The sequence below is a fragment of the Chiloscyllium plagiosum genome, chromosome 49, assembly GCF_004010195.1.
Source record: "Chiloscyllium plagiosum isolate BGI_BamShark_2017 chromosome 49, ASM401019v2, whole genome shotgun sequence".
NCBI lineage: Eukaryota > Metazoa > Chordata > Chondrichthyes > Orectolobiformes > Hemiscylliidae > Chiloscyllium > Chiloscyllium plagiosum.
The window spans coordinates 9,649,295-9,666,122 of record NC_057758.1 but is presented as its reverse complement, the minus strand read 5'-3'; the positions used below and the strand labels follow the sequence as shown (position 1 = coordinate 9,666,122).

The 16,828-nt window shown below is 44.1% G+C and overlaps 1 protein-coding gene across 1 annotated transcript in view; it reads right to left on the bottom strand.

Moving 5' to 3' along the window:
* LOC122544462 (NACHT, LRR and PYD domains-containing protein 3-like) overlaps positions 1–15,772 on the bottom strand; it is a 74,471-nt gene extending 58,699 nt beyond the window's left edge. The window contains exon 1 of the mRNA XM_043683699.1: positions 15,678–15,772. The gene's annotated coding sequence lies outside the window, so the exon portion shown is untranslated. The remainder of the gene's footprint in view (positions 1–15,677) is intronic.
* Between the last annotated feature and the right edge of the window lie 1,056 nt (positions 15,773–16,828).

The window sequence follows — 16,828 nt, the reverse complement described above, 5'->3', positions numbered from 1 at the left end:
GGTACTGGTGGTCAAGTCCCCTGGGGTGGGTTTAGTTGACGTTAGAGTCCTCTGCTCAGTACTGGGGTTCAAGTCTACTGGGTGGTTGATTTGAAGTTCAAGTCCCCTGCACTGTGTTGAGCTTTGAGCTCTCTGTGTTTAAGCCAGGTTCTGTATTTAATTGGGGGGTCAAGCCCCTGTGAGGAGTAATGTGAGAAAGGGGTTAAAGCCCTCTAGTTGTAAAATTTGAGGTTCTGCAAGACTTTATTCTGGGGGAAGAGAGAGGCTTGGATTGTGACACCATGTGGTCCACTGCGAGGGCTCTCTCTTTTTATAAGTGCAATTTCAGTGAGAGGATGCAAGAAAAAGAGAAACGCTGAATTTAATGTTGTACTAATACTTGGGTTGAAAAAGGCAAGTTTCAACGTAGATTGTGCCATGCTGAGAGTGCTTGATGTTTAAACAGGTTGGTATGTTAAAATACTGGTTCGGAAAATCCTTTTAAGTAACTGCTTTGCCTTGTTTGAATGAGGATTTCAATTCAATGTGTTTTGTGGACTGTGTAGTGGGGCAGACTTGGTTTTTACGTTGAAATTGTTCAACATTATGTCATTCTTTAAATGATCAAACTTGTAACCTTAAAACAAACGGAGTGCCTTGAGCCCCTGATTTGTTTGAAATTCACAATGCCTGTTAAAAAAAACACAGCTGGGTCAGTGGTCATGCTTTAGTCAGATGAGTGTATTACATTAAAATATCTTTATGCTGCTGTGCAGAGTGTTTATAAAAAGAAGAGTGCATTTTTAGTTTATGGTTAATTAAGGTTTTCTAGAGTATGTTAGAACTTGAGGCTGAGCTGTTTCAGTTCTGTCAGTTATTGTTAAGACTTCATTGGCCTCCTTCATATTGCAAATTCAAAAAAATGTTGATCTCTACCAAAGTCGCCACTGCAATTCCAACTGTTTTATTCGGGAAGTTTCATTTGTAGAACATATTTTAAAATATTCAGCATTTGTTTCCCTCGAACATTTGACATTTAAATCTGAACGGAAACTGCCTCTTCAATTGCCGAAGCATAGGAAACATTTTGTTGTTCTCTTGCTGTTCCAGACTTTTGAAATACTTTTCCTGACAGCTTACACATCAGCCAAGTATCAATTTGTTAAGGAAAATAATTTTTGAATAACCTGAATGGGGTCCCTCGAGGATTTGATTTTAAGACCATTGATTGTTGTTTATAATTAAGTGAATTGCTTAGGCAGTACAATTTAGAAGTTTACGGATTGTTTAAAACTTGATAATGTCATAAATAGTGAACAGAGTAATAGACTTCAAGAATTCAAAGAAGGTTGAAATAGGCGGATACACAACTGAATGTAGTTAAATGTATGACTATACTTATATCCACCTTGGTAAGGAAGGAATGAAAGAAGAAATGCAAAGATACTTTCAGCAGCTTACATCATCTCTAGAGTTTCTCCAGTCACAGATAAAGCATGCCTTTGGACCACCACCCACCCATCCACAATCTGATCCAACGGATTCCCCAGTCATGAGCCTGAAAAGTGAACAAACTAACAGCAGTGAAGAGGAGGTTGGTACGCTTTTTGTCAGTGGCCTTCCTATGGACATTAAACCACGTGAGCTTTACCTTGTCTTTCAATCACTTAAGGGATATGAAGATTCACTGATCAAGCTAACAAAACAACAGCCGGTTGGCTTTGTTACACTTAACAGTAGAGCAGGTGCAAAGAGAGCCGCATTCACCTATTCTGCTGCCGTAGCTACAGCACTGCACACTCAGATGCACTGGTATTCTCCTTCTGAAGCATCTCTGGAAGGATGGATTTCTCATTAGTTTTGTTAAGTATTTAACTGCCATTATCAAAGAATTCAGATTTCTCCATGGAGTGATGCTCAAGGACAGACTGAATTTTGTTTTCAGGTTGGATTTTACTGAAGAAGAGTTTGGAGAACTGGCTTATTTCTACTCAATTTGGAGGGGATAGAGTGGTCACTAAGGACTGTGGATTTAAGAACTTGTGAATTTTTTTTTCCACATGGGAGGATTCTTCAAATTCTAATTACTATAATGGACTAGCAATTTTTGTTATAATCACTGCATATTGTACATCAATAACTTGCTTATGTACTGGCTGTCAGAGTCTTATGAAATCTAGTAATGCCATCGGTTAGCGTGAAATGATAAAAGGAGGGAATGAGAATGTGTATAAGGTAAAATCAGGTAGTGACAGAGTTAAGTTCTGAGTTTTGTGAAACAAAAGGTTCAGCTGAGCATAACTCAGATAAGAACTGGCAGTTAACAATGGGGTGCTGGAGGCAATGGTAATGGGTTAACAAGGTGGAAAAATGTTTGTTATGTTGAGCCATTTAACAATAGTGGAAGCCTTCAGTACATAAGTCAGTTTAACAAGGTGAAAAGTATTATGTGAAGCCAGTTATTCATTGTGTAACAGCAGATGACTTAAGCCTTACTACTGATGCTCGCTAATTATAACAGTCACCCAATCAATATATATGTTGCCTTACCTGGATGCTCCTCCCTGCAAAATGACTACATAATCATTAAGAAACTGCTATTCCAGAGAACACAAAGAACTCATGTCTGTGTGAGAACGAGGGTAATCGTTCTCTCTCCCTCCAGGGCCTGGAATAAAGATGAAGGAAGTAAAACTATACTGTGTCTCTGAGCATTTTGCTTCGACTGAGGATGGGGGGTGTGGGGAAGAAACGGGACAACAAATGGGATCGCAACTTTCTAAGATTGACGGCGATAGGCTGCCCCCAGCGATGAAGCTACATGTCCTGCTGTGAAGGGTGGTCCGCAACACTTGGAACCTTTGAAAAGAACTCAGCAGTGCCACGGTAAATACGTGAAGTGCAAGAATGAGATAGGAGAACTGCTGGTACCCCCCCCCCCCCGGATTCACCAACCGACATCGTTTGGAGGGAAATGGGTAATAGTTGTTATGTTATTCCCTTTACCCTTGATCTATATGGGTGGTCCCATGGAAACTGGCTTTACGCAGGTGCATTTAAATTAGATAAGCTTGATTATTGGTTAGTCAACATTCAGGGAAGGTATGGAGATTCCGCCTGAGATTCTAAGTACATGCTCACATTGCTTGAGAAATTGAAAGAGGTTGCTAAAGGATACCAGCCTCCCAGAGTTAAGGACCCCCGTGAACACCCTCCCTCTCCTGTACCTATTTCCTCTGCACCCCTGCCTGACTGCCCTCAGTACTCCAAACTCTTTGTTTCACATTCTGACCCTGAGCTCCTTATGGATGAGATTGCTGCTTTTGTTGCCACTTGCAACAGTGAGCAGGTGGGTTCTGCACCACTCGAGTCTCATCCCCAAGAGGGGTGGTCCTGCAACATCCCAGCCGGATTCTAATGTATCACTGCACCAGCTGATTCTACACTCCCTGGCCATCCCTATGGTACCTGTTTAAATGAACAACAGTTGCATCTTAACTCTGAGGGAAGCGCCCCCTCAGAGCTTGGACAGTCATCTCGCGCCACAATTCTCTAGAATAATGATAGGACGCACGCCACTTGACAAACATTGGACCCATGCGGAAGTCCGTGGAATGTTACAGGATGCTCCAGATCCGATAAAGCGGCCTGTTCCTTTTTATAATCGGCTTTTACAAATCTGTGGTATTTGTGACAGATTCCTGCAGGATGTGCAGACTTTACTGCATCTGGCTTATGGCTCCCGTTGGTTTACAGTTAAAGGCTCTATCAATTTTCCCTCAACACTGGGACATGGCTGATGAGGGCTCTGTTTGGTTAGGTAGGTGCGTCAGGGATGCCATCATAAGCACCACCAGACAGCACAACGATTTGGTGGTGTTACATGCTGCTTACAGAAAGCCACTGAGACGGTCTCTGGTTTTCTCGCTCGTTTAAAGATACATGGGAAGATTCAGCTAGCAGTCCTATAGAGGATAATGAGAAACTGGCTGTTCAAACCCTTATTAATTGCCTGCTGCCTCATCATGCCCAGGTTTTAGATTACTTACAGTGTGGAAACAGGCCCTTCGGCCCAACAAGTCCACACCGACCCGCCGAAGCGCAACCCACACAGACCCATTTCCCTAACACTACAGGCAATTTAACTTGGCCAATTCACCTAACCTGCACATTTTTGGACTGTGGGAGGAAACCGGAGCATCCAGAGAAAACCCACGCAGACACGGGGAGAACGTGCAAACTCCACACAGAGAGTTGCTTGAGGCGGGAATTGAACCCGGGTCTCTGGTGCTGTGAGGCAGCAGTGCTAACCACTGTGCCACCGTGCCGCCCACAAATAGAGCTCAGAACCTCACTTGGCAGATTGCCTTGCGGAAGGATACTCTTCATACACCAAATAACATGGATAGACATGGTCAGTTTAATTCTAAAGGTGACAAAGATGCCTATCCTTGATTAGATTTTGTTCCCCCTCAATCACAAGGTTTAGCCCATCCTGAAAAGATTCATCAAATGTTAGGCTTGTGGTCGACTTGGGCACTGGGAAGCAAACTGCTGTGTGGCTTCTTCGCAACAGGTTGCGCTCCCACATGCCATCTTTGATCCACAATGCCAATACCAGCCTTATGTTATTTCCCCCCCCGTTCCCCTCGTGCTTAGGGCTGCCACGCGAGGTGGTGATGGTGCAGGCCACCTCTATAGGACTCTCCCGATCCCCATATGAAAATCCTATGATGACGGTGGAGCTGGGAGAGCATTCTATTCCGGTTTTGGTGGATTCAGGGGCCACTCATTCTTCTCCATCTCCCTCTGCGGATGTAGTCCTCAGTTCCAATTCTGTCCATACTGTCAATGCCTCTGGTATTTCTTTGATTGAGCCCCTTTCTGATACTATCCCTATTACCATTGGACCTGTCACAGTTCCCAACTCACATTATTTCTCCCTTTTGTCTGATTGCCTTGCTGGGCTGTGAGACTCTCTAGAAACTTTACACCTCTACTCATTGTTCCCCTAAGAGTCTGATCTTAGAAATCCCCAAAACTCACTATGTAACGCTATGTGCTGCCATGTGAGCCCCCCACCATTTTCCCCACTGATGGCTGTCATTTACAGCAGGCACTGTGCTACTGAACCGCTTTGCTCGATTTTACATTCCCTCGTCACACAACTGCAAATCACCCCTTTGTCCCCTTGATTTCTTTTCTACCCTGGATCCTTTTGACAGGTCCCTTCATTGCACCGCTGCCCAGCTCTGCACTCCTGATCTGTCATACTCTGCACTTGCTGACTGTCACCTAAATACGACTTCTGATATTACTCTTACTGGCTTTTGTTATGTCGGTTTTCCGGAACTTTCCACTTCGCAATCTCAAGTTTTCCACTCTGCTGCGTCTCCTTTTGTTCCCGTTCTCCTTAAAACCCTCTGGCCGCTTGATGATTTTACTCTATGCATGTGCATCTTTGTTTACTTCCCTGTTCATTCGATCCCCTCGTTCCTGGTAATTTGTCATCCTTGTACGCTGCTGCGCTCACTTCGGACAGATTCTGCTTGGGCCTAACTGCTTCTACCACTAACACTACCTCCACTATGCTGGACCCCTCGGTCCCTCTTTCCTACAGTCGCCCGCAGCTTTTAGATGATTTGTCACCTGTGCTACGGGCCTTCCATCCTAACCATACTGGTTTAGTCGTTTCTGCCCCTCCACACACTTACTTTAAAAGCTGGCACTCACCTACCCTCGGTCCGTCAGTATCTGCTCACACCCGCTGCAACCGAAGGCATTAGGCCTGTTATTGCTTCCCTTATAGAACAGGGCATTCTTGTTCCTACACAAAGCCCCTGTAATATCCCTATTTTGCCCGTTCCAAAACCTGGCAAACCCGACAGGTAAAGGTTTGTGCAGGATCTACGGGCTGTCAATGCTGTTGTTGTTCCTTGCTCCCCTGTAGTCCCCGACACGAATGTCCTTTTCTGTTAAATTGTCCTTTGATAGTCAGTACCTTTTTGCCTTTACTTTCGGCAGCCATCAATACACATGGACTTGGCTTCCCCAAGGGTATACAGAGAGCCCCACTGTTTATGCTTCCGCTGTTCAGTGTACCCTTGAGACCCTCCACATGCCTTGCAACAGGGTCCTTTTTTAATATGCTGACAATTTACTCGTTGCCTCCACTACATCAAATGCCTGCATGCAAGATACTGTTGCCCTGCTTCAGTGCTTGGCACAGGATGGCCACAAGATTTCCATTGATAAGATGCAGCTCTGCCAGCCCACTGTTCATTACTTGGGTTTGACAATATCGCAGAGTACAAGGACACTTGCTCCTGATCGCTTAAAGGCCATCACAAATCCCCCTCCTCCAACATGTATTGAACTGATGTCATTTCTGGGGATGGTGAATTACTACAGACACTGGATTCTTGATCTTTGTGAGATTGATGTGCCTTTGAGATAAGCATCTTCGCCTAAGAAACCATCAGAACTACAGTGGACCCTGAAAAGACACAGGCTTTTGAACAATTGAAATCTGTACTGAGCTCTTCTCCTGCTTTGGGTCTTCCAGATTATTCACAGCTGTTTCAACTTTATGTTGCTGAGAGGGAGGGTTATGCCTCTGGAATTCTGACACAAGTGTATGGGGATCTCCTGCACTCTGTAGCCTTTTACTCTGTTCAGTTGCCACCTGTTGTATGGGGAATGCCAGCATGTTGGCAAGCTGCCTCGATATTAGTTGAGAAGTCTACCCCCCTTATGCTGGATCATCCATGCACTGTTTTTGTTCGACATTCGGTCTCCCTGCTGCTGAATTCTGCAGCTCCTTAACATTTGACTGCTTCCAGGCATAGGGGCTTGAGGTCAAAGTGAGGACTGCTGATGCTGGAGATCTGAGTCAAGAGTGTGGTGCTGGAAAAGCACAGCACTGGAGGAGCAGAAGAGACAACGTTTCAGGCAAATGCCCTTCATCAGGAATGGGCTACTCTCCTGATCTAATCTTATTCTGCGCCGCACTCGGCTTTGAATCCCGCTACCCTCCTTCCTGCACTGGCAGGCTATGCTGTCTGCACACCTTCTGATGTCCTTGAATCTGCAGCGCTCCCTAACGGTACTTCTGCAGGCAGCTGAGGTTTTGTTCTTACATGGGCACGCATTTTAGCTACTAGAAAGTCTGTTAACATTTATACTGATTCCCACTATACTTTTGGAGTGGTGCATGATTTTGGCTCTCTCCAGAAGCATAGGGGGTTTCATCACTTCTTCAGATAAACATGGTCAGCTTATTAATAATGTTTTGGAGGCCATTGTCCTCCCTTCTGCTGTGGCTGTCATAAAATGTACTGCATACATATCTGCTGGAGATAATGTCACCCGTGGCAACGCCTTTGCTGATAGGGCCGCTCGGGTGGCTGCTACTAATGGAAATGCGCAGGGTTTACATACCCCTAACATACGCCAGTTTCCCATTGTTCCGGACGTTTTGGAGGGCATCCGTGATACTCAGCAGGCAGCCCCCTCAATCTGAGCACCTTCATTGGGCTGATTTAGGTGCCACTGAATCTGAATCCCTTCGTCTTCTTACGCTTCCTGATGGCCGCACCATCTGCCCCAAGTCTCATCTACATGCCTTAGCCCTGGCCGCTCAAGGAGTTGGTCATGTTGGTAAGTGGAGCATGTGCCATAAGTTACATGTTTTTGATATACCCCTGGCTTCACTACTGCTGCTTGTGCTTTCTTGTCGCTCTGTCATATTTGCCTACAAAACAATAACGCTAAGCCACTGGCCAAGTTTGACCATCTTCCTGTCCCTGCTGGCCCATTTGTGAAACTTGAGACAAATTTTGTGCATCTGCCAACAAGGCTGGGATCCCACTATTTACTGGTGACTGTTGGTATGTTCTCCAAATGGGTTGAGGTGTTTATCAACAAGGATGATGATGTTAGGACAGTTGTTAAATCTTTACTGAGGGATGTCATTCCTAGATTTGGCACCCCTGGCATTGACAGTGATAGGGGCACTCATTTCACTTCAGCAATCATTAAAGCTATTTGTAAGGCTCTGGGAGTTTCCTAGCGACATCACATTCCTTATCAGCCACAATCCTCGGTATGGTGGAAATGATGAATGGCTCCTTTAAAATGGTCCTTACTAAGATATCACAGGATATGGGTTTGCCCTGGCCTAAAGCTCTGCCGCTTGCTCTATATTCCATTCAGAATCAGGTTAACCGAACAACAGGCCTCACTTCTTTTGAGATTTAAATGGGCAGACCCATGCCAACTACAACTAGGTCTCCTGTGTTCTCCGCTGATGTGGCTCTGCTCTCGACACAGGAGTCTTGGATTGATTATACTAAGGCCCTTTCTCAACTTGTCATTCAGAATCATGGCACTGTCAAAGCGGACAGTGTTCCAACCATTGATCCCATGCACCTTTCCAGCCAGGGGACTATGCAATGATTAAATCGTTTGAAAATAACTCTCTTTCCTAGATGGAAAGATTTATTCCCAGTCCTTCTGGTGACCCGAACTGCTCTCAAGGTTGAGATGAGAACAAAATGGATTCATGCCACGCAATGCAAGAGAGCGCCACCCCAAGGGGGAGATCAACTGGCTCCTGCTGCGTTACCTGCAAAACCCACAACCGCAGATACCTCCAATTGATTGACTTTGCTTATTTTTCTGATATTGCTCTTATCTGACCGGGGTCTTTGGTATAACCTGGTGGCCTCCAATAAGAATTGCATTTTAATTCCCTTCTTTATGTGGTACATCTTTATGCACATAAGGTCAGCCACTTTGGCTGCTGGGTTTGCTGGAATTCCTTTCCATCCTAAAGGTGGGATTCCCTGGAGGGCTGTACATTCTAATGAATCTGACACCGCTGAATGGTGGTTGCATCAATGTCGTTCTGCTGCTGTCACTACTTTCCACATCCTTCCTAAAGTTGATAGGCACCCCCTCCACTTATGGAGACAACATCTGCCTCCAGTGGCAATCAGCTGGACACATTTGAAGGCTGGTTCCAGCCTCGCTACAATCTATCAGGCACACCCCATCCCTATTCCTCACCAATGTCACAACTATGACTGACCCTCAAGGAAGTACTTGCATTGAAAGCAAACATGCTTTAGGACGGCAAGCTGGGTTGTCTATCCTCCTTTCTACATCTGATTTCTGATCCACTATGGATGACAGCACACTTATTCTCACTGTTCCCAACAGGACTACCATTAATTCCTTTTTTACCACCTTTTGGATTGGTATCAAATGCGATCATGTGTTAGCTTTCAATTGCACTTATTTCATTTGTGCTAGCACCTGCCCCTAGCTGCCTGCCTCCGGGCCTGGAGCTGCTATTTAGGATACGTTGACCCTTTCAATTCTCACACGTCACCTCTTAAGGCTTCAATGCCCCATAGAAGGAGGACTCTTTTATTCCCTTTCAGCACCTTTGAACTATCTTCTCCCCTCCCTATGCCACCCTTCAACTTGAGGTTCAGGTTCGGAAGATTGCCGCCACTCGAGATGAGATTGCCAATGCCACTGCTTTGGCTTTTGACCTACTTAATGCAGAAATAGTGTCTGTCCAGACTGTGGCCCTCCAAAATCACATGGCCCTCAACTACCTTTTGGCCAAGAAAGGGGGCACTTGTGCCCTTCCCGGCTCCGACTGCTGCACCTACATCCCTGACTCCAGTGACAACTTTACGAACATAGCTGCTCATATTCTCAATGACACTAGCACATACTGGGATCTTTGGACTTGGATGGGTAGTTTGTTTGGTTCTTGGGCTTCTACATTCCTCCAGGTCATTGTGGTTCTCATTGCTGTTTTTGTTTTGTTCTCCCTCATCATTACTTTCCAAATATAATGCCGCACCCATTTCGGGTCCACACTGATGCTGAATACCGTTATTTCTTCCCAGCTTTACTTTTTCCTGTTTATGACATTCCCCACCAGTGGATGATTTCATTGAGTCATAGAGTCATAGAGATGTACAGCGTGGAAACAGACCCTTCAGTCCACCTTGCCCATGCCGACCAGTTATCCCAACCCAAGCGGCACGGTGAATTGACCATGCTAAATTGCCCGTAGTGTTAGGTGAAGGGACAAATGTAGGGGAATGGGTCTGGGTGGGTTGCTCTTCGGAGGGTCGGTGTGGACCTGTTGGGCCGAAGGGCCCGTTTCCACACTGTAAGTAATCTGAGCTAGGCCCACCTGCCAGGACCCAGCCCATAGCTCTCCAAACACTTCCTATTTATACACCCTTCCAGATGCCTCTTAAATGTTGCAACTGTACCAACCTTCACCACTTCCTCTGGCAGCTCATTCCACACACGTACCACCCTCTGCATGAAAATGTTGCCCCTTAGGTCTCTTTTATATCTTTCCCTCTTATTCTAAACCTATGCCCTCTAGTTCTGGTCGCCCACACCCAGGTTAAATAGACTTTGCCCATCTTGATTTTATAAACCTCTATAAGGTCACCTCTCAGCCTCTAATGCTCAGGGAAAACAGCCCTAACTTATTCAAACTCTCCCTATAGCTCAAATCCTCCAACTCTGGCAACATCCTTGCAAATCTTTTTCTGAACCTTTTCAAGTTTCACAACATCTTTCCGACAGGAAGGAGACCAGAATTGCACACAATATTCCAATAGTGGCCTAACCAATGTCCTGTACAGCCTCAACATGACCTCCCAACTCCTTTATGTAATACTCTGACCAATAAAGGAAAGCATACTAAACGCCTTCTTCACTACCCTATCTACCTGAGACTCCACGTTCAAGGAGTTATGAACCTGCACTTCAGGTCTCTTTGTTCAGCAACACTCCCTAGGACTTTACCATTAAGTGCATTAAAGTTCTGCTAAAATTTGCTTTCCCAAAATGAAAAACAACCCTCCACCACTAGCCTGTCTTCTACCTTAGAGCCAGTTCTGTATTCCATGAGATCTAACCTTGCTTACCAGTCTCCCATGGGGAACTTTGCCGAAAGCCTTACTGAAGTCCATATAGATCACATCTGCTCTGACTTCATCAATCCTCTTTGTTACGTCTTCAAAAAACTCAATCAACTTTGTGAGACATGACTTCCCACGCACAAAGCCATGTTGACTATTCCTAATCAGTCCTTGCCTTTCCAAATAAATGTACATCCTGTCCTTCAGGATTCCCTCCAACAACTTACCCACCACCAACATCAAGTTCACTGGTCTGTAGTTCCCTGGCCTGTCCTGACCACCTTCCTTAAACAGTGGCACCACGTTAGCCAACCTCCAGTCTTCTGGCACCACACCTATGATGATCAATGATACAAATATCTCAGTAAAAGGCCGAGCAATCACTTCCCTAGCTTCCCAGAGTTCTAGGGTACACCTGATCAGGTCCTGGGAATTTATCCACTTTTACGCATTTCAAGACATCCAGCACTTTCTCCTCTGTAACATGGACATTTTTCAAGATATCACCATCTATTTCCCTACATTCTATATCTTCCATGTCCTTTTCCACAGTAAATACTGATGCAAAATACTCGTTTAGTATCTCTCCCATCTCCTGCGGTTCCACACAAAAGGTCGCCTTGCTGATCTTTGAGGGGTCCTATTCTCTCCTTAGTTATCCTTTTGTCCTTTATGTATTTGTAAAAACCCTTTGGATTCTCCTTGCCAAAGCTATCTCATGCCCCTTTTTTGCCCTCCTGATTTCTCTCTTAAGTATGCTCTTACTGACTTTATACTCTAAGGATTCACTCGATCTATCCTGTCTATACCTTACACATGCTTCCTTCTTTTTCTTAACCAAAACTTCAATTTCTTCAGTCATTCAGCATTCCCTATCTCTACTGCCTTTCCTTTCACTCTAACAGGAATATACTGTCTCTGGACTCTCGTTATCTCATTTCTGAAGGCTTCCCATTTTCCAGCCAACCCTTTACCTGTGAACATCTGCCACCAGTCACCTTTTGAAAGTTCTTGCCTAATACCATCAAAATTGGCCTTTCCCCAATTTGGAACTTCAACTTTCAGATCCGATCTACCCTTTTCCATCCACTATTTCAAAACTAATGAAATATCGTCGCTGGCCCCAAAGTTCTCCCCCACTGACACCTCAGCCACCTGCCCTGCCTTATTTCCCAATAATAGGTTAAGTTTTGCACCTTCTATAATAGGTACATCCATATACTGAATCAAAAAATGTTTGTGCATACACTTAACAAATTCCTCTCCATCTAAACCCTTAACACTACGGCAGTCCCAATCTATGTTTGCAAAGTTAAAATCACCTACCACAATCACCCTATTATTCTTACAGATAACGGAGATCTCCTTACAAATTTGTTTCTCAATTTCCCTCTGACTATTCCTCTTGGTCCTGGTGACCTTTATTCTGACCTGGATGACCCTGAATTCCCACCACCAGACAACTCCCCGGTCTGGCTATATCCCTCCTTTTGCCAATTCTTCTGAACTGCCCTCCTGATTGGTGAAAAGAAAAAAAAAGGAAGGAATTGTGGGAGATTTGTTATAACCAAAGCAACCATCTTGTTACATAGTAAAAGCCTGGAATCCATTTTAAACCTCATGTTAGAGTGTGTGTGTTAAGTTTGTACGTTCCCAGGCTCAGTGAGGCAGCTGACCTTGCAGCTGTACTATCGCCTGATAGTGTACACTTACCCAGCATGGGAATGTTCTTCTTTTACAAGAATCTATTGTAATACTAATACTTGCTTATCAGCTACTAACTAGCACTGTCTAGACACTACGTGCCTGGGGCTAGTGACTGGGCAAAGTGCCTTATTACTAATTATACTACAATTAACAGTTCGCAGCTGGTCAGAGTGACTTGTGAGCATTAAGTTGACTTGTCATTCCCCGTGAGCTCACGAATAAACATTCAATACTCAAGAATTGTGTGGCGCGATTCATTGTTCCTCTAAATTGGACCGGTATGAGCGGGTCATCCACTTCATAATTCATTTCATCCCCAACAGAGACCTATAGACAGGCCTTTTAGCCTAAATCAGTCCAAGCCGACCAAAGTGTCCATCAACGCTAACCCCATTTCCCTGCACTTGGCCCACATCCTTCCCTACCCATGTAATTCTCCAAGTGCCGAACAAATATTGTTAATGCACCTGCCTCAACCACTGCTGCTGGCAGCATATTCAATATGCATATCACTGTCTGCATAAAAAGGTTGCCCATCAGGTTCCCTTTTATTCTTTCTCCTCTAACATGAAACTGATGCCCTCTAGTCCTCTATTCCCCAATCCTGGGAAAAAGACTGAGTGCATTCACCCATTCCATGCCTCTTAAAGTCTTGTCCACGTTTAAACGGACCCCTTCAGTCTCCTATGCTCTAAAGAAAAAAAACTCCAAGCTTGTCCAACCTCTCTCAATAACCAGAGGCACCGAGTCGAGGCAATATCTTTGTAAATTTCTTCTGCACTTTCCAGTTTAATAACATCCTTCCTATAACAAGGTAACCAAATACTCCAAGTGCAGCTACAAGCCTTTTTCATAGCCCTGTCTACCTGTGACTCCACTTGTGAACCTGAACTCCAAGGTCCTTCTATTCCACTACACTCCTGAAGGTTCTACCATTCACCATCAAACTCCTACCTTGATTTGACTTTCCAAACTGCAAGACCTCACACTTATCTATATTCATATCCATTTGCCATTTCTCAGACCACTTCTCCAGCTGATCAAGGTCTTGTTGCAATTTCTGAAAACTTTACTCACTGTCCACAATACAGCCTTTATTTTAGTGGCATCAGAAAACTTATTAATCATGCCCTGTACTTTCTCAGCCAAATCGTTGATATAGATAACAAACAGCAATGAGCTTCCAGTTGGACAAACATCCTTCCAATATTACCCTCTGCTTTGTACCATCAAGCCAATTGTGCGTCCAATTTGTCAGCTCCCCTGGATTCCATGTGATCTAACCTTCCAGAGAAGCCTACCATGTGGAACCTTATCAAAATGTTAAGTTGAAGGCGTTTACTGTACTTTTAAGAGAAAGTGAAAGCTTGCAAGCACCTGTCATGTGACTGACCAGCAGTCACAGAGTGTACTGGAAAATTGAAAAATGTAACTTTTGGCTCTAACCTAGATATCTCAGATGGTTTCACAACAAAGGGTGGCACGGTGGTTAGCACTGCTGCCTCACAGCGCCAGAGACCTGGGTTCAATTCCCGCCTCAGGCAACTGTCTGTGTGGAGTTTGCACATTCTCCCCGTGTCTGCGTGGGTTTCCTCCGGGTGCTCCGGTTTCCTCCCACAATCCAAAAATGTGCAGGTCAGGTGAATTGGCCACGCTAAATTGTCCGTAGTGTTAGGTGAAGGGGTCTGGGTGGGTTGCTCTTCGGAGGGTCAGTTTGGACTTGTTGGGCCAAAGGGCCTGTTTCCACACTAAGTAATAGAACATAGAACATAGAAGAATACAGCGCAGTACAGGCCCTTCGGCCCTCAATGTTGCGCCGATCCAAGCCCACCTAACCTACACTAGCCCACTATCCTCCATATGCCTATCCAATGCCCGCTTAAGTGCCCATAAATCTTAACTAATACAAATCTAACCAGTTTAAATTATGCCCCAAGCTACTCAAACCCAACTGAATTTGAATTTCACTGTTTTGACAACATCAAACTAAAGTGACAATCCACTATTTGGGGCCATTGTTAGACTAACTGCCTGAAAACAATAGAGTTGTTTATTGAATTATTATATTATTAGAGCTGGAGGTAGGTAACAAACTTTTAAAAGAAATTAGACTTAGAATTGTAAATAGTTGCTGTTTAGTGTTCATTATTCGAGTTAAAGAATAAAACTGATATTTTTCATTAAAGTGGAATTTGGGTAGTTCTCTGTCAATCATACATTATAAGAACAATAGGTGAGGTTGAAAATGTGTATAGGGTATAAGCAGGAAGGAAGGAGTTAAGTTCTGAGTTTTATGAAACAAGACATTCAGCTGAGCATGACTCAGATCAGATTAGAACTTGCAGTTAATAATGGGGTATGCAGACAAGGGTAATGGGTTAACAAGGTGGAAAAGCAGTCATTACATAGAGCAATTTAATAATATTGTAAGCATTCAGTATATGAGGTCAGATTAAATAAGGTGAAATGTGAAATCAGATAGTCATTGTGTAACAGCAGATGGCTTAATCTTGACGCTTGATGATTGTAATGGTCACCCGATTAATATGTATGTTGCCTTATCTAGATGCTCCTCCTGGTAAAATCAATACATAGTTAATTGGAAAACTGCTGTTCCAGAGAGCATTGTGAACTCACGTCCCTATACACAAGTTCTCTCTCCCTCCAGGGCCCAGCATAAAGATGAAGGAGGTAAAACTATACTGTGTCTCTGAGCGTTTTGCTTCAACTGAGAGGGAAACGGGATGAAAAGGTGAACTTGCCTGTGTATTTGGTTTAGTTAGCAGATGGGTTTACCACTACAACGTAACAAAAGTCCTTACTGAAATCTATATAGACTACATCTACTCTCCTGCCCTAATCAATCTTCCTGGTCACTTCAAAGAACTCTACCAAATTTGTGAGACATGAGCGACCATACACAAAGACATGCTGACTACTCCTCATCAAACCCTGTCTATCCAAATGCATGTATATCTACTTCCTCAGAACCTTCTCAAGTAAATTACCCAGAGATATTAGGCTTACCGGTCTATAGTTTCCAAGCTTTTCTTTGCACACCTTCTTGAATTAGGGCTGCAACATTCGCTACTCTCCAGTCTTCCGGAATCTCACCTGTGGCTAACGATGATACAAAAATATTAGCCAATTTCTTCACGCGTTTCTTGCAGTGTTCTTGGATATATCTGGTCAGGACCAGGAGATTTATCCACCTTCATGCATTCTAATACATCCAACACCTCCTCGACTGTGATACTGACAGTCCAAGATATCACTACTAACTTCCCCAAGTCTTCATTCTTTCTCCATAGTAAACAGATGAGAAATATTCATTGAAAACCTCATCTATGTCCTGCAGTTCTTCACATATGTGCCCACTTTGGTCCTTGAGGAACCCTATTCTCGCTCTGCTTATGCTCTTTCCTTTAATATACTTCAAGTACATCTTTGGATTCACCCTAATCTTCTAAACCAAGGCTATCTTGTGCTCCTTTTTCACGTTCCTGATTTCTTTCTTCAGTAAACTGTATTATTCCCGATATACGTCTGGGGATCCCTTAATCCCAGCTGCCTGTACCTGAGCCATACCTCTTCTTTTTCATGGTCAGAGCCTCAATATCTCTTATCATCCAGGGATCCCTATTCCTGCCAACCTTGCTCTTCACCTTCACAGGAACATCTAGACCTTAAAACTCTATGTATCTCACTTTTAAAGGCCTTCCACTTGCCAGAGGTCCCTTGGCATCATGGTAGCCCACAAACCCACTAACACACTAAAACAGCAGCTAATGAACTTGAAAGACCCTAGACAGACAACAAGCAAAACAAATGTCACTTACAAAATACCGTACAAGAACTGTGACAAACACTACATTGGACAAACAGGCAGAAAACTAGCCACCAGGATACATGAACATCAACTAGCCACAAAAAGACATGACCCATGGTCACTAGTATCTTCACATACAGATGAGGAAGGACATCACTTCTACTGGGACAACACATCCATCCCAGGACAAGCCAAACAGAGACACACACGAGAATTCCTCGAAGCACACTTTCCACCTGGAACTCTTATCAACAAACACATCGACTTGGAACCCATTTACCACCCCCTGCAAAAAAGAACAGGAAATGACATCACCACCCCAAGGAAACATAAATACAAATAAAAAGCA